The sequence below is a fragment of the Vigna unguiculata genome, unplaced genomic scaffold, assembly GCF_004118075.2.
Source record: "Vigna unguiculata cultivar IT97K-499-35 unplaced genomic scaffold, ASM411807v1 contig_20, whole genome shotgun sequence".
NCBI lineage: Eukaryota > Viridiplantae > Streptophyta > Magnoliopsida > Fabales > Fabaceae > Vigna > Vigna unguiculata.
The window spans coordinates 195752-223621 of NW_021010902.1; the positions used below are offsets into that span (position 1 = coordinate 195752).

At 29.3% G+C, this 27870-nt stretch overlaps 1 pseudogene; it reads left to right on the plus strand.

Moving 5' to 3' along the window:
• LOC114171308 lies at positions 1-27870 on the plus strand (annotated as a pseudogene).

Consider the following 27870-nt stretch of genomic DNA (forward strand, 5'->3'; position numbering starts at 1 on the left):
ATGGTGAAGAAGAGCAAGAGTAAGGAAATCCTAATCCCTATTCTTTGATATCAGTAGTGCGCATTGATTTTGTTTGTTTAATTTTTTTTTATTATTGTTGTGAATTTTTTGCGTTGCAGAGAGTAAGAGTAAGAGAGTTTCAATGAAGAAGAAGTACAAGGTGATACAAAAGGTGAAAGAGCACAATAGACAAAAAGCGAAGGAAGCGAAGAAGCTTCGGCTGAGTGGGACAAAGAAGGTTGAGAAGGATCCTGGTATTCCCAATGATTGGCCCTTTATGGAACATGAACTCAAAGCCCTTGAAGCTCGAAGAGCGAAGGCCATTGAGGAATTGTAGCAAAAGAAAGCTGAACATAAGGAGAGGGTAATTGTTTTATCATTATCGAACTCCCATTTCATGTTATGTTACAAGATAAGCTAAATGAATGAATAAATAAAAAATGTCAGGTAGAAGTTTTATGTAAACCTTGTTCCTGTAGAAAGTGGTTCATGGATAGAAGATAATGAGGGTGCTTGACTGTTGGTATATTAAAATGTTTTTGTATTATTGTATCACTGAAGATTGATGTCCACTTCAAAATGGGGTGGGAAAGAGAGGAGTGCTACTAAGAAAAGAGTCCTTTGGGATCTTTGTTTTCCTTGCAGTTAGGAACTTACTATTCATTCCTTGTTCAGGCTCGTAAAAGGAAATTGGGCTTGCTAGAGGAGGAAGATGACTCTAAGTTGCTAGAGGATTCTAAAAAAATACTAATGATTTTGGTAATGCTGCAAAGACCAGAGGTGTGCATTTATTTGTACTTTCCTGACAGTTTGGTTAGTTTGACTTTTCAAGTGCTTACTTGCCTGTGTTCTGACCATTGTTATTTTTTGTTTTCTTATTCCATAGATAGCTCAAATAGAGCCTTTTACAGGGATCTTGTTAAGGTCATTGAAGCCTCTAATGTCTTACTGGAGGTCCTTGATGCCTAGAACCCTTTGGGGACTCGTTAACCTAAGATGGAAAACATGGTGATGAAATCGGGTCCTAATAAACGTCTTATCTTGGTTTTAAATAAAATTGGTAGTTTACTGATCACATTTCATTTTTGTCTCCTTTCTCCATTTTGGTATATTTATTTTTGCGCTGCCTAATCATTTGACCTATATAATAGATCTTGTGCCTGAAGAAGTTTTAGAGAAGTGGCTCAAATATCTTAGAGAAGAATTACCTACTGTGGCCTTCAAGTGTAGCACACAACAACAAAGATCAAACGTTGGAGCTGATACTCTACTCAAATTGTTAAGAATTACTCAAGAAGTCATGAGGTAACAGATTTAATGATGAGAGTTGTTTGTAAAATTGCAACTTAATTTTGGTTCGGGTATTGTGCTTCCCTTCATGGAATTTTATCTGATATATGATTGAGAAACCTTTATGTATTCACTGCTTATCCTTTTTTTGGTACGTATGGATGTGGTTGTGTTTGTGTTTGTGTTTCCCAGAATTCTAGCCTGGGACATTTTAAATATATGATGTTGCTAATGTGCATTGGATACACTATCTTGACATGAAAATTATACAATAAGGGACGCCTTCACTGGAAAAACCAACTTTAATGTTGTCAAATTGGCAAACCTAAATGTTGAACGAAATATAAAATCAGAAGGTTTTGCAAATAATTCATAGTATATATACTTAAAGAGAAGTGAAGAACCTAAGTAAGTTGGTTTTCATTTTTTGTTCTTACATTTTGAGTCAATTTGAAGCAACTTTTACAGGTGGATGTGTCGTGTGCACCGGATCAAAAAGAAAAATAAAGTGGTAGATCACGCTATTTTTTCACATGTCAGTAGAAATTAAATTATTACTAAACCCTATGTCTATGGTACTTGCTCCTAAAATAATATCACCTCTTGTCGAGACTTGAGAATTGTTGGCATTGGTGTTCTCTATGTTGTTGATGCCTTTTTCTGAATCATAGTTTCTATTGTAAGATAAGTATCAATTCTGTTAGATAGGGTTTTTTCTTACTGATGTAGTGTTGGTGCTATTTTATCCGTTGAAAATGATTTTATTATTCAAATATATTCTATTTTTAGAATCAAAATCGTAGAAATGTCTGTTTAGGTCTAATTTAACTCTAAAAAAAATGAAGTTTGCGCCTAGTTAAAAGCTTGCACACACACAACAAACACACATATTTAGTCATCTAGGTGACACTGATCTCTAACATTTGTTTGCTTGTGCATGAATGTGCCAACTTTTGGTCAATCACAAGAAAAACTAAATATACAGTTTTTAAGTTGGAAGAATATGCTTTAGTGTGGATCTTTGTGGGTTATCATTGCTACCTTTTGGGGATTTTGCATATGACTTAATTTTTATTTTCCTTGGTGTAGTTTTTTTTTTCTAGTCTTTTTAATCTCTATTGCTTATCTATTAATTGTTTTGTTTTTTCTTCTTTTGTCCTTTAATTGTAAATTATTGATTTTGTTGTTGTTTTGCTTCCTTGTCTTGACAAACAAAAAGTCAATAAGTTGCTAAATTGGACAAAAATGTTTAGTTGCTAAATTTTCCTGGTGTTGTTATGCTGAAGTCTCAAGAAAGTGATGCTTCCATTGCCTTAAAAATTGATAGAGGATTGAGAAGTTAGATCTTATTTGTAACATCCCGGTCAGATATTACTAATTTAAGTAATAAAAATTAAGAAATATGATGAAAATATCATTTATTATACTTCGCTTCCCAAAACGCGGGAAATTTTAAAACATTTATTAATCGGATGTTATCCAAAAATCCATAATTTATGAAACTCCAATACAGTATCCAAATTCACAAATCAGTAAGACACTATTTACAAATTTCATAAAAACAATAACGGTAAAACTCCAGTAAAAGCTTTTCCCAGTTAACCCTCTCTCCGATGCTATGCCTCATCAGCACCACCTGCAACATCATCTGCTCCCGTGTAACGCATTACACGATCATCGCCAAACACAAGCAGATAGGGTGAGCTCATAAATAATTAACATATAAGTTAATAAAGAAAAGACAAGATACACCCATCTATTTTATTTTAGTTAATTCTTGGCCCAGACCTTAATTCCCAAGGCTTTTCAACCTTCACAACATAAAAATAATTAGCCTCGGATTCAGGGTTTATGATGCTCACACGAACCTGCCCGCTCGTGGTCCTGCCTCTACGAACCTCCCCGCTCGTAGTCCTGCTCTACGGACCTACCCGCCCGTAGTCCAACACACGTGATCCACCAGCTACGTACCTCCCCGCACGCAGCATCTCTCAAGTGTGAGCACGGAACATACGAACCTACCTCGCTCGTATCCCCACACGAGAGTAACATGATATGAACCTCCCCGCTCATATCATCACGTGTTCACCACCATCCATGAACCTACCCGCTCATGGCACAGTATCCCCTGATCCAAGTGTCACAACACAACATGATAAAGAAAACAAGCAAAGCACACCACCCTACGCAAGGTATATACTCAAGCTGGTCTTAGGGATTCCAATGCTTCCACGAACCTGCCCGCTCGTGGTCCAACTCTACGAACCTCCCCGCTCGTAGTCCAACACACGTGATCCACCAGCTACGTACCTCCCCGCACGTAGCATCTCTCAAGTGTGAGCACGGAACATACGAACCTACCTCGCTCGTATCCCCACACGAGAGTAATAAAATATGAACCTCCCCGCTCATATCATCACGTGTTCATCACCAGTCATGAACCTACCCGCTCATGACAACATCGAGCATATCCCAGACCAGGACCCACACCACAAACCATGCAAAACATATCACAATGCACCCTACCACTACACCATCGCCTAACGTAGCCTAAGCGCCACTAGGCGAAATGGCAGTACAGACCGCCTGGCGGTTCCACATCATCGTCGGGCGCCACAACTTATAAAATATTCCTGTTTCATACTATCGCCTGGCGGTTCAGTCTACACCGCTAGGCGCTACACCAGTAATGTGACACTACTGGTTTTAGGTACTCTAATTCATTTCCTAGAATTCAACCATTTAATTCTCAAACATCCAGAAATCAACATACACATTCATATATTCCAAATTACAACATCACAACACATATACATCTTTCAAGTATAAGCACACATTCCTCTCTTTTATAATTCATATATACTTACCTCTTAAATCAATTCCAGCACACATTTTATTTTCCCCTTCTCATTTTTCCCAACCCTTTGCATGCTTACAATTCCATTACATTTAAAGTATGATTATCATGTTCCCATACTTTTCCAAAACCCGTCATGATCATGCAACACTCGGTCATAGTGATATCATCAATTGTGGCCTTATTCCCACACTTATAACATCTTACGTTCGAGCTCACATATATAGGTTCATATATTCAACATGTCTCAATAAGCATTACCAAAAACATACTCATCAATCATGCATCAATATATTTATATATATACATTCACCAATCAAGGCCATACCAGCACTTGATCACACTTAATCATCCATTAGTAATCATACTATTAGGGAATTCAACAACCAATCATGAGTGACGTATATCTCCCTCTTCAGGCGTCCAATTTAAATCTCCACCGTTCAAAGTGAAGAACAACATGTTTTGAAACACCTTACAAAATTTCACCCAAATCGGACGGTTAACGAAGCGGTAAATGCAGTTTTACGAAAACTGCGCAGACCAGAAAAATCGGTGGCGCCTGGCGGCATGAACTAGCGTCGGGCGGTTCCTGTTCCACGAAAAGTACAAAAATAGCATTTTTATGAATCAGACACCACGCTTCACTGATATGGCGCCTGGCGGTAACCAACGTGCCGCCAGGCGGTTCCTGCTGTTCCAGGAACCCCAATATTTTTCTTTGCACCTGCGAATCTCAACCCTTTCAGAACAACTCTGAGTTCAACCAATTTATGACTCTATAGGATACGATTCCATCTTTTAGGATTACAATTCATTCTCTAACACTTCCCATACCCGAATTCATTCACCCTTTCCATTTAGATTAATGTCGTTTTCGAAATCCCCAATTCATCAACCCTAAGAAAACCTTCATGCAATCTTCTTCTCAATTAAACCCCAATTCCACGAATTTCTAATGAAATACTATGTTTAATCATTCATAAATATTAGAAAGCAATTTCTCCTTGATTACAAACCTCCCAGAACCTGTGAAACATCAAAATCGAGCCAAAAGTGGCTCGCGTCGCCTAGCGGGTATTCGTCACCGCTAGGCCCTTCATAAAACCCAGAAAACTGGGTACTCTAACATGCACCGCCTGGCGGTTAAGCCCGTGCCGCCAGGCGGTTCCGTCTCCAGAACCCCCCAATTACCCAGAAATAAGATGAGTCGCCTGACGGTGATTCATCACCCGCCAGGCGATTTCTGGAAAATTGCAGAAAATACGAAACTACATTAAATAGCAGAGTACATACATTCAAATTCTCATACATTTCATACAAATAAAAACAAGAAATAAAAGATTCGGTTTCAACTCCCCTAACCTCTGATCCTCGCTCCAAACACGGATTGCACGTGACTTTTAATTCAAACTCACCCTTGCTCTTGCCTCACTCTTCCACAATGGTTTCCCACTCCAATTCTCCTCTACAATTCGTGCCAATCGCCCAGAAGTCTGTGATTCCGTATGCACTCCCCTGTCTCAGACCCTTAATCCCTTAATTATCCTTTCTCACTCTAATTCATTCCACCCAGCACTCACGGCTGCCTTCTTGGCAAAAAGAAATTATTTAGTTCTCAACAAGATTTGAACCCACACTCATGCACATACCAAACCAAGGCCAAACCATTCAACCAATCCAGATTTCATGATAACTCCTACAATTCTAGGAATTTATCATCACCCCATGCATTCAATATATAAACACACAAAAATGCATAATTTAAATAACACCCAAGTGGCACACATAGGACTCGAACCCAAGTCCTCACACACAAGAAAGCACTCTCAACCACATGAGCTAGCACCTTTCCACGTCATAGTTCCTCACATTAATTGCTTTAAATGTTTCTATTACCCGCCATAATTAAATAATTATTTAAATAACTATTTAATTTTCTCGGGTCTTACATTATTAGCCCAGGTATACCAAGTCATTCCCCCCTCCTCTTATTATGTGGTTATTCAGGTGTTTATTTGCATTAATTCAGTTCGAAATGAATGGTAGAAGATTTATAGGTATTTTACATGAAAAAATAGTAAAAGAAAATGAAGTTGTGACATTGAAGAAATTCTATTCAATTCTACAAAAGTTTGAAGTATTTGCTATTTTTTGGTGCATTTGGTTTGACTAGTGGCTATATATATAAGGGTGTTTTTTGTCTTTAAACGTGTTATGTTATGTCTATTTTTAAGCATAAGTGCTATTGGTCCATTGTACATTTTTATTTAACATCTTGTTTTTTTGTGTAAATTTCTTGTCCCCTTTTACTCCATTTTCTCAAATAGAATGACTTTCAATTATAAATTCAATTATTTTCAGAATCGTTCCCTCTTTACAACTTCCCTTTAGTTCTGTGTTAACAATGATGGTGTGAATGAGGTAAGTCCGTGGGTTGCTGGGTGTGTACATTGTATTTTACTATATGGTTGTGTGTGGTTTGATCTAACCATTCTCAAGATGTCGGTGATAATAGCACCTTTTCATTAAATCTTGTCACTTATCCTAGTTATAAAATGGAGTTCTGTTAGGTTTTAAAAGAACAACTGATAGGTGATGTAGTAGAACGTTGGATTTTTCTATGTGCGGGTTGTTGGATTATGTTTCCTGTTATCTTGTTTTAGATATAAATTAATGTTTTATTCAGTAATGAGAATTCTAATTTCCAAAACACTTAGAAGTTTGCATGATACATTTATTTTATTTATGGAAAATCCTGATTTAAGTTGTACTAACTCTTGTTAAGTAAATTGAAAGACTTATTTCTTTTCTTTTAACTTGGACAACGCAGTGAAGGAAATTCTAAAGCTCTGTCTGCCTAAGCAGCTGGTAACTCTGTACAAAATTCGCAGTTTCAATGTAGGTGATGTTGACGACTTTCTGCTGAAGGTAGCTGAAGCTGAGGGCAAGCTCACGAAAAGTGGAAAATTTGACGTTGCTACTACTGCAAGAATCATTCTTCGTGATTGGAACGAGGGTATGCATGCATGGAATTTCTTAAATTATGAGCAGAGAACCGATTACTTTTCTCTGTGTTGAAGTTAAAATTGAGAAAGAACTAAACAGAGAAATTTATCTTTCTGTTTGTATGTTTCAGGTAAAATTCAGTATTATACCATGCCCCCAAATAGGGATCAAGGTGAAGCTTCAGAGGCGAAGATAGTTTTTGAATTTGCAAAAGAGTTTAACGTTGATGAAGTCTATAACAATGAATCTTCATATATTGGGAGCCTTAAATCTGTTGATGACTTTAGTGCTGTTGAAGTTCCTTCAAGTCACCCTCTCAATCTTACTGAAATGATGTTGGAGGTTTATTTCTTGAAACCGTTTAGAGAATTGACTATTGTTGATATCAATCGTATGCTGGAAATTTTAGTGTTTTCACACTTACTAATTAAAGCATTCTGTTGTAGGATGAGACAGAAGCCAAGTCAGGTGACCAAGGCGAAGGTCCCGGAAATGTGGGTGAGGTGGATGAATCCATGGAAGATGATGGTGGGAAGAAGAAGGATAACAGTGCAGCAAGTAGGCAAAATGAAAAATTATATAATGCGGACGGTATGCTTAATACAAAATTGAGGCTCAGTACTAGGCTTTTCGAAGATTTTGAAATTTTTAAAATAATATTTCCGGAGCAAAGTTTTCCAGAATAAAACTTCTGATATGAAATGGGATTTGAAAAACATGAAATATTTTTTGAAAAATCCATTTTGAAATTAATTCTTTTAGCATTTTCTCTCTTCTTCTGCAGTAGCCTTTAGGTGACTGTTGCAGCTATGGGAGTGGTGGTGAAAATTGAAGTGTGGGTATGATGGTGAAGGATATTTAAATATTTTCCTTATATTGATGAACACGCAGAAATTGATGGAATGCAGGAAGCAATGGCTAATGTTTTAAAGAGTGAGGGTCTTTAAATAGACATCTTTTACTGTTCAAATTGCAACATTTGAAAAGATTCTGCATAATTCTATATATTGTCTACACTCTTTTTCATTTCCTGTTCTTATACCACAACCAAATAAATTCATTCAAAAATTACATTATAAAAGTTTTTTAAAGTTTAAATTAAATTTTCCTATACTAAAATTACAATCAAATAAGAATTTGTAACAACAAAATTTTAAAAACTATAAGAAAAGGAAATTACAATTTTATTATAGAAAAGGAAATTTATTTCTACTGAAACATAATATAATATTTGAAAATAATCCCCCATCTTCTAGTTACACATATCAAGGTTCATATATGTTTATATAGATGAATTTGATCCTAAAAAAAAAAATGCAAATTTAGTCTTTCATTTCTCAATTGTGTATATGTATATTTAAAAGTTAATATATGTACTGAATTTGATCCTCAAAAGAAAATGTAAAATAAGTGAAAATAGTTTTATTAAAAATGTAAAATTGTGTATATTTAAAAGGTAGGGAAAGATTATATGTTTCTTATTATGCAAGTGTAATTTTTTATAGTATTTTTATAGAAGTATTTGATTGTCTCAAATATATGATAAATGGAAGAGAATATAAGAGAAAGGGAAAGAAAACCGTAACTGTAAGACTTGGAAAAAATTAGAGTAAAGGGGGACACGTGAGAAAAAAATTAATGGTTTGATTAATATTGTTGTTTTATTTAATTTAATTAGATATTAAATTATGAAATAATAATTATTTAAGTGATGTAAGTTATTGTTTTATTTATTTTAAATTTTAATATTATATGTAATGTTGAGAATATATGTATATAATTAAGTTTGCGCATTATAAAATGGAAAAGTAATTGGCTTCTTGGTTGGAGATTGTATTTTGGCGTGCAGGTATTGGGTTCTATCCTGGCCGTGTCATTTTAGAGGTTACTCCATGCAACATTCTGTTTTTATTTTAAAAAATTTGTTGATGTTACATGAAGATAATAAAAGAGTGAGGTTTTTATTTTATAAAATCTTAACCAACCATTTGAGAATAAAATAAGGATTTTAGGTTAAATGTTAGGGTTCTTTAGAGAGTTGAAAAAATGGGAGAAAACGTGAAGAGGAAAGGAAGAGAATGTGGAAAGTGTAAGTCCTAGAAGGATTGCTACACGATGTAGGGGAAGCCAACCTTGTGTTTGTTCTCTTGTTTTGTTTGCTTGATGAATGAAAACTTGAAAAACATGTGTGTAGTGTAGGGGAAGTTAAGTGTGATTTGTGTTGTTGTTTGAAGCTTGACTTTGATTTGCCATAGATGTTTGAATGCCTTGAATGCCATATGCTTCTTGCTTTCATTAAGTTGCGGATCTGTTTTCACACCCCACGTAAAAGTAAAAAGGGGTGCATCATGTTTTAATTCTTATACATATTATTTCACTTTGTTTCATACTACATGCTTCAAATATGGTCAAATTGTGGGGAGGTAATTGAGAGAGGGCCACGACACGGGTTTGTTTTGTTTCTTTTTCTCTAAACCATTCATACCACTTTTGATGGAGTTATATTTTTTTAAATTCATGGTGCAGACCACACTTAAAAGACTTGATTTTCTCTTTTAGTATGTAGTATATACTTTTAGTTTGATGGAATGTGGGGCTTTTGTGTGGGGTCATCTAAAAGTATGTTTCCTTCTTCTCTCTCTTTTCACACCCCACGTATAACTTACATTCACTCTCTCCTTTGGTTCACGTAGATGTATTATGGGTTTCGTGTGTAGCCACTTTATTTTTCCTTCTTTCTTTTCTTTTTGCAAGGTTCATGTTAATTCGGTGGTAGAATACCATGGAACCCACATGTTTTTCATGCATACATTTCTTACAATTCATGGTTTCTTTGTCACACACACAAACATATATATATATATATATATATATATATATATATATATATATATATATATACATATGTATATATATATATATACATGTATATATATATACATATATATATATATATATATATATATATATATTATTAATGTTGGTGGTGGGTGTAGCTCTTTGGTTTTAAAAATATGTTTCACATACCCTATGGTTGTGAGATGACGTGCATGGAGTTGTTTCATTATTCTTTTTGGTCTTTTTTGAAAGTTATTGTTTGGCATGATAATATTAAATAATGTTGTGATATTATTTGGTTATCTATACTTATTAGTGTGACCTTGCTTGATATGAATTACATATGTTTTCATGGGTTGCATGGTTATGGAGTTAAAGTGGTCGTTTGAGGATAATTACTTGTGTGTGATGTTATGCCTGTGTTAGAGTGAATGTCATTTGTTGGGTTCATTGTATAAATATGTTATTTATAAGTTGATGGGTTTATGTTATGGAACTTTATTTCCCATGCATGATGCGATGGTGAGTATTTTGTTGGCAATATGTAATTCTCATGTGTTGAATATTGGGAGTATTTTGCCTTGCTTGAAAGCTCTTGGTGGAATTAAATGTTGTGTGAGGTTTTCCGTACCTAGGAACCCAGTGAAGACTCTTTCGCCTGTGTGAAGCAGTGGAAAGGGGTCCTCTTCGCCTGTGTGAAGCAGTGGTAGATGATTGGTTCGAGTGTTGTACCCTCTCGCCTGTGTGAAGCAGTGGGGAGGGGATAAATGTTTCACCTTATTTCGGCTCGTTACGAGTATAGTGCCCGATGTGCGATGCATCGACGTTTTTACTCATAATTCCTTGAGGGATAAGGGAGACAGTATGGCTGCATTAAGCGGGACACATCGAACCATCTGTTCTAGAAAACTAGATGTTGTTATGGGGTGAGAGGCCGCGGAAAACCAAAGCTTGTTTATAATCACTATATTTGAAGAATTGAGATGAATGTGATGCTATGTTTGGTTTAGTATGATTGTTTGGGTTTGGAGTTTGTGTGTTCAAACCAAGGATGGATTGTGATCATAAAGTTTTTGTGTTAATTGAATGCGACGTTGAGTATTATTGGACAGGTTTTATTTACGAATGTCTTTTATGAATATCATTGTTTTGGTTAGCTTACCCCTACTTGTTTGTTTGTGTGTTTGTTGTATGTGCGATGATCGTATAACGTGTGTGTTATACGGGAGCAGATGATATTGCAGATAATCTTGGCATGGAGTAGATCGACGAGAGGCTGGGGTGAACTCGGGAGATTTTATAATTTATTTAGTTATTTTAAATCAGATACTAAAAATTATGTAATTTTCTTTTGATCGCAAATATTATTGAAAGTTTTTGACCAAGTGACAATTTGAATTATGTAATTTAAATTAAATTAAAAGTTTTTCTTAAGTACATTTTCAATGTTAATTCCTTTTCCGCTAAACGTAAAAATTTTCTAACGCTCCGTGACATCCCAAAATTGGGGTGTTACAATGATGATATTAGTATTGTGAAGACTTAAATTCGCTACTCAAGTACAAAGTCAAATTTCAATGGGAAAAACTCAAATACATATGATCATTTTATCTCATAAAATATTTATTTTGGAATTAAAACAAATTTATGGTTCAATATGAATTTAAATGGAAAGTTTTTAATAAATAAATTAAATAATTAAAATTGAAGTCAATGTAAAAATATAATTTGATATAATTAAGAATGTCTAGAATTCTGAAGTAAACTACATTTTCTTTTCATTGGAAAAACGAAATATATTGAGAAGTCCATTCTTGTTCATATAATATTACATTTCTTTATATTTACTTTACCTAAAACTAGTCAAAATATAAATATACTTGCGGTAAAAGTCAATCATTGACATCATAGAAAATCTTTACAATCTTAGACTATTTAAATTAAATTTTTATTCTCTTATTTCTATCTTATAGTACTTAAGTTTATTTTTACAAAGTAAAATCATCGTCGTGTCTCATGGGAGAAACAGAAACCTAGGGAAAACAAGGAAACGCACATGGGGTATTTGGGACCCACTGCGATATATTTGGCGATAAAGTGACGATATGAGAAGGACGTTGTCGTTTTGGAAGAAATCAAAATCACGCTGATGCACCGCGAAACCTTGTGAAAATGAAATTAGTGAAAGAAAATTTCAATACTAATAATGCTCACGTTGGTGCCTTAAGATTGTGATCACATTTTATGATTGAAAATCAAAATAAAAAATAAAATGTATTTTAAGGACACATTTAGACAAACTTCTTTATAAAAATTTTCACGTTCGAAAAATAATAAATAAATTTGTTTATAAATTAAAATTAGTTTATTTATAAGTTAAAATTAGTTAATTATTTACTAATTTAAAGAGATTCTCCAATATAATTTCTTTAAACTTTTATCTATTTAACTTGTGTACAAGTGTTAGTATTGTTCCATCATGATTATAAACACAAAAACCATAGCAACGATAATCAAATACTCGTAAAATAACGTCTAAAGAAAGCCAAAGTATAATAAAGAAAATTTCTCCATTACACTCTTGATGGAAGGAGATAAGAACCTAAGAAGAAAGAATGAATATGGTGTATCATAAGCATGCAGTCAAATAAGAAAGAGTGACAACTCCAATCTCATCATCACTAATCTCAGATCTCTCTGTGTGGGACAAACCACATCACATGAATCTCAAGCCACCTTATGTTCCTTTTTGGTTTCACAACCAAACAACCATGAAGGAAACCCTTTAGTGAATGAAGGAAACCTAAATTAATCAAATCTAAAGGAACATAACACTAAGAGGAAGAGTTGTATCCAAAAAGAAATCTTTCGAGAGAAGCTTGAATCAAATCAGAAGCTTGAATCACAAGAAAACATCAATCTTTATTTTATACAAAAACAGAATGCTACTCTGTATTCATTGTAGCATTCTAATAGAGTTATGAGAGAGGTATAATAACTCCATTGCCGAGAATCATCAACATAAGTGTTTAGTGTTGAGGTTGGATGTAATCTACTCTAATTATTTGTACTACTACTGTTTTATATATTTAATTTTTGTTATTCATGTGTTAATGATTTGATTTATGATTTAATATTAGATGACCTGATGACTCAATTTACTATGTTCACTATTCATTAATGAGACAATCTTTAATGAATTAGTTGTATTTTTATATTCTTCCGGTCTCTCTCCAAATTTCAAGAAAGTAGTTATTTTAGTGAAAATAGATTTTTTTAATTGGGTATTAAATTTTATTTCCTATAACGTCCTATCTCTATAAATAGTCTTCTTAACCTATTTTAGATTTTTATTCCTTAAGATTTTTGTTGAGCTTTTTTTGTTTGATCCCTTTGGAGGAAAATTTTCTTAATAGTATGTTTAGATAAACCAATTTAAGAGAGTAATTTATTTATTTTAAAGAATTTTTAATACTTTCATGAAAAATGATATATTTGGATGAGAAAATTAAAAGAAAATTGAAATTGAAAAATTTTAAGAAGGTATTTCAAATAGCTAAAATAATAGAATTTGAAATTCACTCAAAAAAGAAAATTAAAATTTCCTAAGTTATGGAATTGCTAATTGGTTAGGACATAAAAAGTCCACAAGTCTAAAAATTCGAGTTGAGCGAAGCAAAAAGGTCAAAACGAGTCAATTTAGGTAGAAGGTCAAACCGAGTCAAAAGTTGAGTTAAATTTCAAACCAGATCCATTCGAGTTGAGCTCTATTGAGATTTGGTAGAAGAAATTATAAATAAAACTTTATTGATTCTGCCACAAAAATTTTTGGCTAGTTTTTGTAAATTCTATTTTTAAACAATAGGAATAATTTTGTTTTCTGTTTTCATAGCAATTTGGGAATTCTATTTTAATTTAAAAATTGTGTAAATGATGAATGCATGAGGATGTTAACGTTAACACATAAATGAGTAAGACATAAATCAACATATAGGTTTGCCAACAAGTTACCCAAAGTTTATGATAACAAATAATAAATATCAAGTTTTGTTTGAATAATAAGTTTGTCAAATTGTGAATCAATTTAGTTTTCTTAGCTATAAAATAAACAAAGATTAGACATCTTATATAGGAGAACAAAGTGCTATATGACCTCAAAATCAACTAACAACCCCAATAGTTAAAATTGTAATCGACATAATAACTAAATTATACTATGTCGATTATTATTTAATTGGCATAGAAAATTAAATAGTATTGTCATGAAAGTCCCCACAGTAGTGTAATGAAATACTAAAAACTAATTATTTTTTTAAAATTGTTCAACTATAAAAGAATTAATAACTAATAACATCCTCTTCTTTTTATATTCTCATATGAAACAAATAAATATTCTCATATGAAACAAATAAAGGAAAAATTCAAATCGAAGATAGTACTTCAACTTATATAATAAATAAATAAATAATTCACTCAATATAATATACACAAATTATTTATAAAAGAATATCAAATAAAAAAAATAAAATTCATTTAATGTTATACGACATGTTTTTATTTTATAATTTCAACTATATTAACACTTGAGTAGAGGTGTCAAAGTGAATCAATATTCAGCTCACACAGATTATTGACGAGTTGCCCTAAAAAAGAGGCTAATTCAATCCGAGTCACTTTTTGGTGAGTCAAAGATTTTGCAATCCGGTTTGGCCCACCACGGATTCGTGGGTTAGTGGGTTGACTCACTTACGAATTTATATTTTTTTGCAATGTATTTATATATTTCTACATTACAATGAAAGTGAATTGACTTAAATTATATTTTATAGGGTTAAATATGTTTTTGGTCCCTTAACTTTCAGTGAATTTTGTAATTAGTCAATTTCAAAACTTTGAACTAATTTATTTCTTCATCTTTCGAAATACGTGGATTTAGTCCTTTTAATCAAATTTTGTTAAGTTTATTTGACATTTCAAATGTGTTTCATAATAGTATTTGACTTAACATTAAAGCAAAAATGTATCAAATAGTATAAACAACTCAAATACAATCATGAAATGCGCTTGAGACATCAAATAAACCTAACAAAATTTTATTAAAATGACTAAATCCACATATTTCGAAAGATGAAGGACTAAATTGATCCAAAGTTTCGAAATAGACTAATTCTAAAATTCATTGAAAGTTAAGGGACCAAAAACATATTTAACCCTATTTTATAATAGTGAAATGAAAGTGTTCATCTAACTTCTAAAATATTATTATAAAAATAATAGCTAAAAATTGAAGTATCAACTATTCAAACCTATGATAAATCGAGTTGAGTTACATGCTGGAATCTATTTTGACATTTTTATGCTTGATAAACTTAAGTATAAAAAACTTTAATAGGAGAGCGTATCACATTAGGTGAAAGTTTAGTTTGAAAAAAGACTCGGAAATTGCTCTTTTCTAAGAAAATTGGCATCGTATTTTTCGTAAGACTTCCTGAAGAACTGTTTTTGAGAAATATAAGTCATCGAGAAATTAAGTCATGACACACATTTTTTTAGTGATAAAATAATTGTTAGTTTTGAAATGGTTGAAAAGCCAAGAAGGGGGGGTTGAATTGCTAGTTAAAACTTTAGGCTATTTTTGCAAGCTAAAAACCTACTTTAATTGAATCAAATAGATCACCAAGTTAGGATGCAAACAGTACTGAACTATACACTTTCAATCGATCAAAAACAGAGTTAACAGATTGATTTTACTAAATAGATTTTGTTATGGTATAATCAATCGATTGAAACTGAAAAAACAGTCGACTGAAATACTGGGAAAAATGAAGAAATGTGAATTTGAATTTTAAACCAGAAACAATGCTCAAGATTGATCAAGATCAGTTCCAAATGATTATACAAACTTGCTCAATGTTTCAGATGTTATGAAAACATGCAAGAACATGAAAAAGATAATTAAAGCAGAAGTTCTTGAAACTTTAAAATGAAAATGCAAGAGAGAAAGGTTAGAGAAGAGAGGACACCACGAATTTTTATACTGGTTCACTCAAACTTGAGCTACATCCAGTTTGTCAAGGCAACCTGAGCTTGACTTTGCACTATTTCAAAAGTTTTACAAAGAATCCACCCTTACACTTCCAAAATATGCAAAAACACCACAAAAGACTCTTGAATCACACAAGAATCACACCAGCACAGCAAGAACCCTCTTGGAGACCTGGAAAACCACCAAGCAGACACACAAAGCTTGAGAAAGATCAAACCTCAGTGGTAGCACAACCTTGCCTACCACAAACCACTTTCTCCAAGCTTCAAACCAAGCCAAAAGCTTCAAGAATTGATCCAAGATCAATCTTCAACAGCTGCAACACTTATGATCACGAAGGAGAGAGTTTCCACAAGTTTCCAGAACCAAATCGTGCTCTAAAATGATCAACTGACCTCTCTTTCGAAAATCACAGTTTAAGACTACTGCAGCCAACCTTTTAACCTGTTGAAAAACCATTCAACAGATTAAAAGAGACATTTTAACCTGTTGAAAAACCAATTCAACAGATTAAAAACACACCAAAGACCAAACTACATCTAATTAATGCTTTAAGGTCTACAACATGAATTACAAACTACAAGTACACTTTCTTAAAGATGTAACTACATGGAGAGCACATGTTTCAGCCTTGATCACCATGGATATCATCAAATCTCCTTTCCTTCATCAATGTAGGCTTCATTCTAATGTTTATGGCTTCAAGATAGTTCAAAAGAGCTTCATTCAATCTTCATCAAATCTTCAAGAAGCAAACCACCTTGGCTTCTCATGTCAACAATAATTAATTAAACTATGAACTTCAATTTATAATTATAATATAGGCGAAATCCATTAAAGAAATTTGACAAAAGATTATTATAGGCAATATAATATAACTGACAGAATTAAAGGTAGTGAAGACCCAAAACTTCTATTCGTATAGAAACTATATTTAATTAGGATGGCGTTGAAAAAAATTAATTAAGGCATAAAAAAAAATCATGATAAGTCTTCACATATAATGTGAGCATAATAAATAAAACTTAAAAATAATGATACACACAGAGTTAACCTGTTACATCGTTGTTCAATCTAAAATTGTTTTTCTATGGCCATATTATGATCATTTAACAACCGTTCCAGACTTCCGGAATCTCCCATGTTACCTATGGTAGTTTCAATCGGACACAAAACAACAAAGTATATATATGAAAACCAGTGTAAATACAGCACTTGTACATAGTATGTTTTAAATATATGTTTAAGTTAATATATAAAATAAAATTATATTTATTAAAAATAAAGTAAAATATATTAAAAAAATGAGAAAATAATAATTGATAAATAGAGAAAAAGAGAACAGAGATAGACAATTTTATAAATAATTTGTAAAAGTAATGGATAATTTTAAAAAATTTAATAAATAATTATATTTTAAAGGATAAAATTGAAATTTTAAAATATGGATAAAAAAAATATTTCTTATATATTATTATAGATATATATATGGAACTGGAACATTAATTTTTGTTTGTTACTCTTTGGGTCAATCGTTACCTTTTATTTCAAATTTAGGTTCAATTGACTTTTTATCTAAATATTAGTGAAAATTTTCGGCGATTCTTAATTTTTAATTTTAATTTTATATGAAATGAGTTAATATTCGTTAGATTTATGTTAAGGTGATTGAGAGAATGTGATGTAGTATAAAATTGGAAAATAAAAATCACTTTTGAATGTTTACAATGTCATTTATGGTATTATATAAAAGATTTACTCTTAATAAGTATTCTTTTAAATTAAAACTAGACTTGTGTGTACCCACCGCACGAGGCGTATTTGTTTTATTTTGTATATTAAAATAATAAAATAGTGAAAATATTATGTAATGAAATATTATGAATATTAAGTTATATTGTTGTAAATGTTGTTATTAAAGTAATAAAATAGTAAATCTAAGTGATGCAATAATAATTTCAGTTTTAAATATAATAAATAGAATTGATATCATAATATAATACAATTAATTGATTTTACGAAATGATTACAATAGTCTACGATCCGTGCGAACATTATTTTGTTTTTGTTTTTGTTTTAAATTTTTTAGAATAATAATATAATTGTTATTATATTTATTTAACCATTAAAATACTAATAATAATATTAATATAAATTATAAATTATAAAAATTTAAAATATTAAAACTCTATTTAGCAAAAATATTTAGTATAACAACATTTTCTATAATTAAAAAAAGCACTCTTATAATAATAACACCATTATGATAGCAATAATAATAATAAAAAAAATAATAATGATACAAATAATAATAATATTTATGCTATAAATTTTCATATTAATGCTAACACTCTCGCTGATGTCAACTATAATAATCTATAATTATATATAAAGATATACATTAACAACAAAACAAATAAAAATGACAAGTAATTAAAATACGATCCTGTAATAAATTAATTTAATAATAATAATACCATTATAATAATATATCGTAGTGAATAGTCTACGATCCGTGCGAACATTATTTTGTTTTTTTTTTGTTTTAAATTTTTTAGAATAATAATATAATTGTTATTATATTTATTTAACCATTAAAATACTACTAATAATATTAATATAAATTATAAATTATAAAAATTTAAAATATTAAAACTCTATTTAGCAAAAATATTTAGTATAACAACATTTTCTATGATTAAAAAAAGCACTCTTATAATAATAACACCATTATGATAGTAATAATAATAAAAAAAAATAATGATACAAATAATAATAATATTTATGCTATAAATTTTCATATTAATGCTAACACTCACGCTGATGTCAACTATAATAATCTATAATTATATATAAAGATATACATTAACAACAAAACAAATAAAAATGACAAGTAATTAAAATACGATCCTGTAATAAATTAATTTAATAATAATAATACCATTATAATAATATATCGTAGTGAATAGTCTACGATCCGTGCGAACATTATTTTGTTTTTTTTTTGTTTTAAATTTTTTTAGAATAATAATATAATTGTTATTATATTTATTTAACCATTAAAATACTACTAATAATATTAATATAAATTATAAATTATAAAAATTTAAAATATTAAAACTCTATTTAGCAAAAATATTTAGTATAACAACATTTTCTATAATTAAAAAAAGCACTCTTATAATAATAACACCATTATGATAGTAATAATAATAAAAAAAAATAATGATACAAATAATAATAATATTTATGCTATAAATTTTCATATTAATGCTAACACTCACGCTGATGTCAACTATAATAATCTATAATTATATATAAAGATATACATTAACAACAAAACAAATAAAAATGACAAGTAATTAAAATACGATCCTGTAATAAATTAATTTAATAATAATAATACCATTATAATAATATTTCGTAGTGATAAAAATAATAATAATACAATAACTACGTATATAAAGATATATACATTTGTTGTGTCCTCTTTTGTTTAAACAATTTTATCCTCTTAATTATTATTTGTTAAATTAAAAGAACTATTCATAATAAAAATTATTTGTCCATTTTATCATTTTAATAATTTTAGTAACTATTTTTTAATTCAAATAATTACAGAGATATAAAAACAAAATGAACAACAAAAACAAATAAAAACTGCAAGTAATTGAGATATGATCCTATAGTAAATAAATTTAAAATGTGTGTTTAACTATACTACTACTACTACTAATAATAATAATAATAATAACAATAATAGTAATAATAGATAATAATAATAATAATAAGAACACTAAAATAATATCGCGTAGTGATAAAAAAAAATAATAATAATACAACTGCATATATAAAGAAATAAACATCTTTGGTGTCCTTTTTTGTTTTTTCAATTTTATCCTCTTAATTGTTATATTTTAAACTTCAATAATTATTTAAAATAAAAAAATTATTTTTCAGTTTTATTATTTTACTAATTTTAGTAATTATTTTTTTAAAATTGAAATAATTATTCAAATGTAAAGATAAATAAACAACAAAACAAATAAAAGGGTCAAGTAATTGAAACATAATTCATAGATAGTAAGTAAAAGTAAAATGTGTATGTAACCATAATAATAAAAACAATAATAATAATAACTATTATAATAATTATAGTTCTAATTAATAATAATAGTAGTAGCAGTAATAATAATAATAGTGATATAATAATAAAAATAAGTGTAGGTAATAATGATAATATAATACTTATAGTTGGTAGTAATACTGATCAGAATAATTATAGTTGATAACCATAATTATAGTTAATAATAATAATAATTATTATTATTATAACTAGCGTAAACACATGCGCTATCGCGCATGTGTGTATGCGTGTTATGATATTAGTAGGTGATAATATTATAATGTTATTAAGTTAATATAGAAATTATAATTATATTTATTAAAAATGAAGTGAAATATATGATAACAGATGAAAGAATAACCATTAATAAATAAAGACGAAGAGAAGAAGCAGAGACATCCGATTTTATAAAAATATTATAAAAATAACGGTCAATTTTTAAAAATTTAATAAATTATTATATTTAAAGGGTAAAATGAATATTTTGAAATGTGGACACAAAAAGGGGAATCCCCTTTATATATTGTTATAGATTAGAGCTGATAATAGTAATAATAATAATAACAATAATTAGAGTTATAATTGATAATAATAACAATAATATAAAAAAAATAATAATAAATATCATGAAAATTAAGTTATATTGTTGTAAATGTTATTATTAATGAAATGAAGTTGTAAATTGTGTTTTAAATATAATAAATAAAATTAATATCACAATATGGTGCAATTAATTGATTTTACAAAATAATTATAATAGTATATGATCCGTGCGTGTACGCACATTTTTTTTATTTATTTCAAATATGTTTAGAATAATAGTATAATTGTTATTATATTTATTTAACCATTAAAAATAATAGTAATAGTATTAATATAAATTATAAATTATAAAATTTTTAAAAGATTAAAAATCTATTTAGCAAAAGTATTTAGTATAATAACATTTTTTTACAATTAAAAAAAAAACTTATACTAATAACATCACTATGAATAGTAATAATAATAATAAAAATAATAATGATACTAATAATAATAAACAAATGATAATAATAATAATAATAATGTTTATGATATAAATATTAATGTCAATGCAAAATACCAAGGCTAAAGTTGACATACTAATAATCTATAATTATATATAAAAGATATATACATCAGCAACAACACAATTAAGAAAGACAACTAATTGAAATATGAAATAAAATTAAGATGTGTGTCTAACTATAATAATAATACCATTATAATAATAATAATATCACGTAGTGATAATAATAATAATAATAATAATAATAATAATAATAATAATAATAATATCATTATAATAATATCCCGCAGTGATAATCTATAACAATATATAAAGAGGATTTCCTCTTTTGTGTCCACATCTTATAATATCAATTCTACCCTTTATAATATAATTATTTATTAAATTTTTTAAAATTAACGGTTATTTTTAACTATTTTTATAAAACTGTTTATTTTTTTTATTCATTAACAATTAATTTCTCTATTCATTTCACTTTATTTTTAACATTTCACTTCATTGCTAATAAATATAAATTTATTTTATATATTAACTTAATAACATTACACTATTATCACTTACTAACATACTATCATTCATATTTAAAAAATGCGTATACACAGGCACGATAACGCCTATGTGTACGCTAGTAATAATAATAGTAATAATAATACACTAACTAAATATATAAAGAGATACACATCTTTTATGTCCTTTTTTTGTTTTTACAATTTTATCCTTTTAATAATTATTTATTAAATTTAAATAAATATTCATAATAAAAAATTATTAGCCAGTTTTATCATTCTACTAATTTTAGTAACTATTTTTTTTTTCAATTCAAAAAATATCAAGATATAGAGATAAAATGAATAACAAAACAAATACAAAGAGCAAGTAATTAAAATATGATCCCGTAGTAAATGAAAGTAAAATATGTGTCTAACTATAATAATAATAATAATAATAATAATAATAATACCACTATAATAATATCGCGTAGTGATAATAATACTAATACTAATAATAATAATAATAATAATATTAATACAACTACATATATAAAGAGATAAACATCTTTGGTGTCCTTTTTATTTTATCAATTTATTCCTCTTAATTATTATATTTTAAATTTAAATAATTATTTATAATAAAAAAATTAATTTTCAGTTTTATTATTTTGCTAAGTTTAGTAACTATTTTTTAAATTGAAATAATTGTTCAAATGGAAAGATAAATGAACAACAAAACAAATAAAAAGGATAAGTTATTGAAACATGATTCCTACATAGTAAGTTAAAGTAAAAGTAAAATGTGTATCTAACAATAATAATAAAAACAATAATAATAATAATAATAACCATTATAATAATTATAGTTCTTAATAATAATAATAGTAGTATAATAATATTAGTAATATAATAATAGAAATAATTATAATTAATAATAATGATAATAATATTTATAGTTGATAGTAATAATGATTATTAATTATAGTTGATAATAATAACTCGTGACGAATCTTGACCAATAATTTTGGAGGAGCCAAAATAATTTATAGTAAAAAATTTTGAACTCATGAATAATTTATTCGGAATAAAAATCTCCAGTTATTCCTTTTTGAATGTAAATAACCATATTGTGTTCAAGAAATTCATCTTTCATCTTATTCCGAATGTTGTTTTGATAATCTTCGTTATAGAAAATAAAACATTAAGAGTTAAATAAAATGAATTAGATAATCAATAAAGTAAAATATCTTTAATTTGTTTGTTTTTGTCAAAATTGACATAATTCAATAATGGTATACAAATCCTTCAAATTTGAATGGATATGAACATCAACAATGAAATATTGGAGTGAGATTTTAAACTAATCATATATTTATCAATATACCTATTTATTTTTTAAGTTTCAGACAAAAAAAATAATTTATCATAATCTAATAAAAATTGAGACGTAATTACTAACAAAAATATATAATAGTAATAATATTATATATTACAAATAAGAGTAATAACTTTACTACTAATAATGTTAATAATACTAATAGTAATAATATATAATAGTAAGATATAATAATAATAACGATTATTATTATTATTATTATAATAATAATAATATTGTGATATAAGACGAAAAATATCTTGAATTGAAGATGATAAGTCAGATAATTAAAACAAATAAATAATAGAAAGTATATATATATATATATATATATATATATATATATATATATATATATATATATATATATATATATATTAGATTAAGAGTATTTTAATAATTTAAACGAAAAAGAGATATATGTGATAATATTTTTGTAATTTTAAAAATAATAATATTCATATAATAATTTTGTAACATAATTTTAAAATATAATAATATTCATATATATATATATATATAGATATATTTATATTACTTTATATTTTAATATTAAATTATAGAAGATAATTATATACTAAATTATAATAAAAAAATTTATAAATTGTAACCTTGCTACTAACTTAGTATTTATCAAAAGCACGTGCGAAATTATTTAAGCACAAAATATTAAAAAATTCGGCTTAAGTTAGCCTAAGAAAATCCCTTCTAAAATTTTTGGTACATTAAGATTCCTTTTATAATATATTTAAGTACATTCTTTTATAAAAAAAATCTAGGCATATTAAAATTCACTTTTTGGTATATAAATTAAACGATGAGGTTATAAAAAATTATCTTATATCACTATTTCATAACAAATAATAAAATCAAAATAACAATTTTTTTTGAATATCAGATTTAATATGGTTAGTTTTACCTTTTAAAATTTAAATAACAAACTATACAACACACTCCTTCACCCTATTCTTTATTCTCTCCATGCCTCTTCCAAAATCTGTTGGCTTCATCTCTCCCTCTCCTTTTTTCTTATGACGTGTCACCTCTTTACTCCTGACGGTAGAGAACACACTATGGTGAAGAAGAGCAAGAGTAAGGAAATCTTAATCCCCGTTCTTTGATATCAGTAGTGCGCATTGATTTTGTTTGTCTAATTTTTTTTATTATTGTTGTGAATTTTTTGCGTTGCAGAGAGTAAGAGTAAGAGAGTTTCATTGAAGAAGAACTACAAGGTGATACGGAAGGTGAAAGAGCACAACAGACAAAAAGCGAAGGAAGCTAAGAAGCTTCGATTGAGTGGGAAAAAGAAGGTTGAGAAGGATCTTGGTATTCCCAATGATTGGCCCTTTAAGGAATAGGAACTCAAAGCCCTTGAAGCTCGAAGAGCGAACGCCATTGAGGAATTGGAGCAAAAGGCTGAACGCAAGGAGAGGGTAATTGTTTTATCATTATTGAACTCCTTCAAAATGAGGTGGGAAAGATAGGGGTGCTACTAAGAAAAGAGTCCTTTGTGATCTCTGTTTTCCTTGCAGTTAGGAACTTACTATTCATTCCTTGTTTCAGCCTGGGACATTTTAAATATATGATGTTGCTAATGTGCATTGGATACAATATCTTGACATGAAAATTATACAATAAGGGACGCCTTCACTGGAAAAACCAACTTTAATGTTGTCAAATTGGCAAACCTAAATGTTGAACCAAATATAAAATCAGAAGGTTTTGCAAATAATTCATAGTATATATACTGAAGGAGAAGTGAAGAACCTAAGTGAGTTGGTTTTCATTTTTTGTTCTTACATTTAGAGTCAATTTGAAGCATCTTTTGCAGGTGGATGTGTCGTGTGCACCGAATCAAAAAGAAAAATAAAGTGGTAGATCACGCTATTTTTTTCACATGTCAGTAGAAATTAAATTATTACTAAACCCTATGTCTATGGTACTTGCTCCTAAAATAATATCACCTCTTATTGGGACTTGAGAATTATTGACATTGGTTTTCTCTATGTTGTTGATGCCTTTTTCTGAATCATAGTTTCTATTGTAAGATAAGTATCAATTCTGTTAGATAGGGTTTTTTCTTAATTTTGTAGTGTTGGTGCTATTTTATCCGTTGAAAATGATTTTATTATCCAAATATATTTTATTTTTAGAATCAGAATCGTAAAAATGTCTGTTTAGGTCTAATTTAACTCTAAAAAAAAGTGAAGTTTGCGCCTAGTTAAAAGCTTGCACACACACAACGAACACAAATATTTAGTCATCTAGGTGACACTGATCTCTAACATTTGTTTGCTTGTGCATGAATGTGCCAACTTTTGGTCAATCACAGGAAAACTAAATATACAGTTTTTAAGTTGGAAGAATATGCTTTAGTGTGGATCTTCGTGGGGTTATCATTGCTACCTTTTGGGGATTTTGCATATGACTTAATTTTTATTTTCCTTGGTGTAGTTTTTTTTTCTAGTCTTTATAATGTCTATTTCTTATCTATTACTTGTTTTGTTTTTTATGCTTTTGTCCTTTAATTGTAAATTATTGATTTTTTTGCTGTTTTGCTTCCTTGTCTTGACAGATCAAGAAGTCAATAACTGTGGGTTTGATTGGCTTGCCCAATGTGGGTAAGAGTAGTCTTATTAATAGTTTGAAAAGGTCTCATGTTGTCAATGTTGGATCTACTCCGGGGTTAACAAGGTCAATGCAAGAGGTTCAATTGGACAAAAATGTTAAGTTGCTAGATTGTCCTGGTGTTGTTATGCTGAAGTCTCAAGAAAATGATGCTTCCATTGCCTTAAAAAATTGCAAGAGGATTGAGAAGTTAGATCTTATTAGCCCAGGTATACCAAGTCATTCCCTCTCCTCTTATTATCTGGTTTTTCAGGTGTTTATTTGCATTAATTCAATTCGAAATGAATGGTAGAAGATTTATAGGTATTTTACATGAAAAAATAGTAAAAGAAAATGAACTTGTGACATTGAAGAAATTCTATTCAATTCTACAAAAGTTTGAAGTATTTGCTATTTTTTGGTGTATTTGGTTTGACTAGTGGCTATATATAAGAGAGTGTTTTTTGTCTTTAAACGTGTTATGTTATATTTGTTTTTAAGCATAAGTGCTATTGGTCCATCGTACATTTTAATTTAACATCTGTTTTTTTTTTGTGTAAATTTCTTGTCTCCTTTTCCTCCATTTTCTCAAATAGAATGACTTTCAATTATAAATTCAATTATTTTCAGAATCGTTCCCTCTTTACAACTTCCCTTTACTTCTGTGTTAACAATGATGGTGTGAATGAGGTAAGTACGTGGGTTGCTGGGTGTGTACATTGTATTTTACTATATGGTTGTGTGTGGTTTGATCTAACCATTCTCAGGATGAGGTAAGTCCGAGGGTCGTTGGATGTTTACATTGTATTTTACTATATAGTTGTGTGTGGTTTGATCTAACCATTCTCAGGATGTCGGTGATAATAACACCCTTTCATTAAATCTTGTCACTTATCCTAGTTATAAAATGGAGTTATGTTAGGTTTTAAAAGTGCAACTGATAGGTGATGTAGTAGAACATTGGATTTTTCTATGTGCGGGTTATTGGATTATGTTTCCTGTTAACTTGTTTTAGATATAAATCAATGTTTGATTCAGTAATGAGAATTCTAATTTCTAAAACACTTAGAAGTTTGCATGATACAATTATTTTATTTATGGAAAATCTTGATTTAAGCTGTACTGACTCTTGTTAAGTAAATTGAAAGACTTATTTCTTTTCTTTTAAATTGGACAACGCAGTGAAGGAAATTCTAAAGCTCTGTCTGCTTGAGCAGCTGGTAACTCTGTACAAAATTCGCAGTTTCAGTGTAGGTGATGTTGACGACTTTCTGCTGAAGGTAGCTGAAGCTAAGGGCAAGCGCACGAAGGGTGGAAAATTTGACGTTGCTACTGCTGCAAGAATCGTTCTTCATGATTGGAACGAGGGTACGCATGCATGGAATTTCTTAAATTATGATTAGAGAACCGATTACTTTTCTGTGTTTTGAAGTTAAAATTGAGAAAGAACTAAATGCATAAATTTCTCTTTTTGTTTGTATGTTTCAGGTAAAATTCAGTATTATACCATGCTCCCAAATAGGGATCAAGGTGAAGCTTCAGAGGCGAAGATAGTTTCTGAATTTGCAAAAGAGTTTAACGTTGATGAAGTCTACAACAATGAATCTTCATATTGGGAGCCTTAAATCTGTTGATGACTTTAATGTTGTTAAAGTTCCTTCAAGTCACCCTCTCAATCTTACTGAAATGATGTTGGAGGTTTGTTTCTTGAAACCGTTTAGAGAATTGACTATTGTTGATATCAATCGTATGCTTGGAATTTTAGTGTTTTCACACTTTCTAATTAAAACATTCTCTTGTAGGATGAGATAGAAACCAAGTCAGGTAACCAAGGTGAAGGTCCTGGAAATGTGGGTGAGGTGGATGAAGCCATGGAAGATTATGGTGGGAAGAAGAAGGATAACAGTGCAGCAAGTAGGCAAAATGAAAAATTATATACTGCGGACGATATGCTTAATACAAAACTGAGGCGCGTAGAGAAAAAGAAAAGAAAAAAGGCTAAGAAAGCTTCAGCCTCTTCGGATCCCGTGGATGGTGATTACGATTTCAAAATTGATTACTTCCAAAAGGGAGCCTCAATGGATTCTGAAGACAGCCAGGGTGAGGATGATGATGATCATGATGATGATGAACCTATCAACTCTGAAGTGCCGATGTCTGCTATCCAAATTGATGAATGCTAA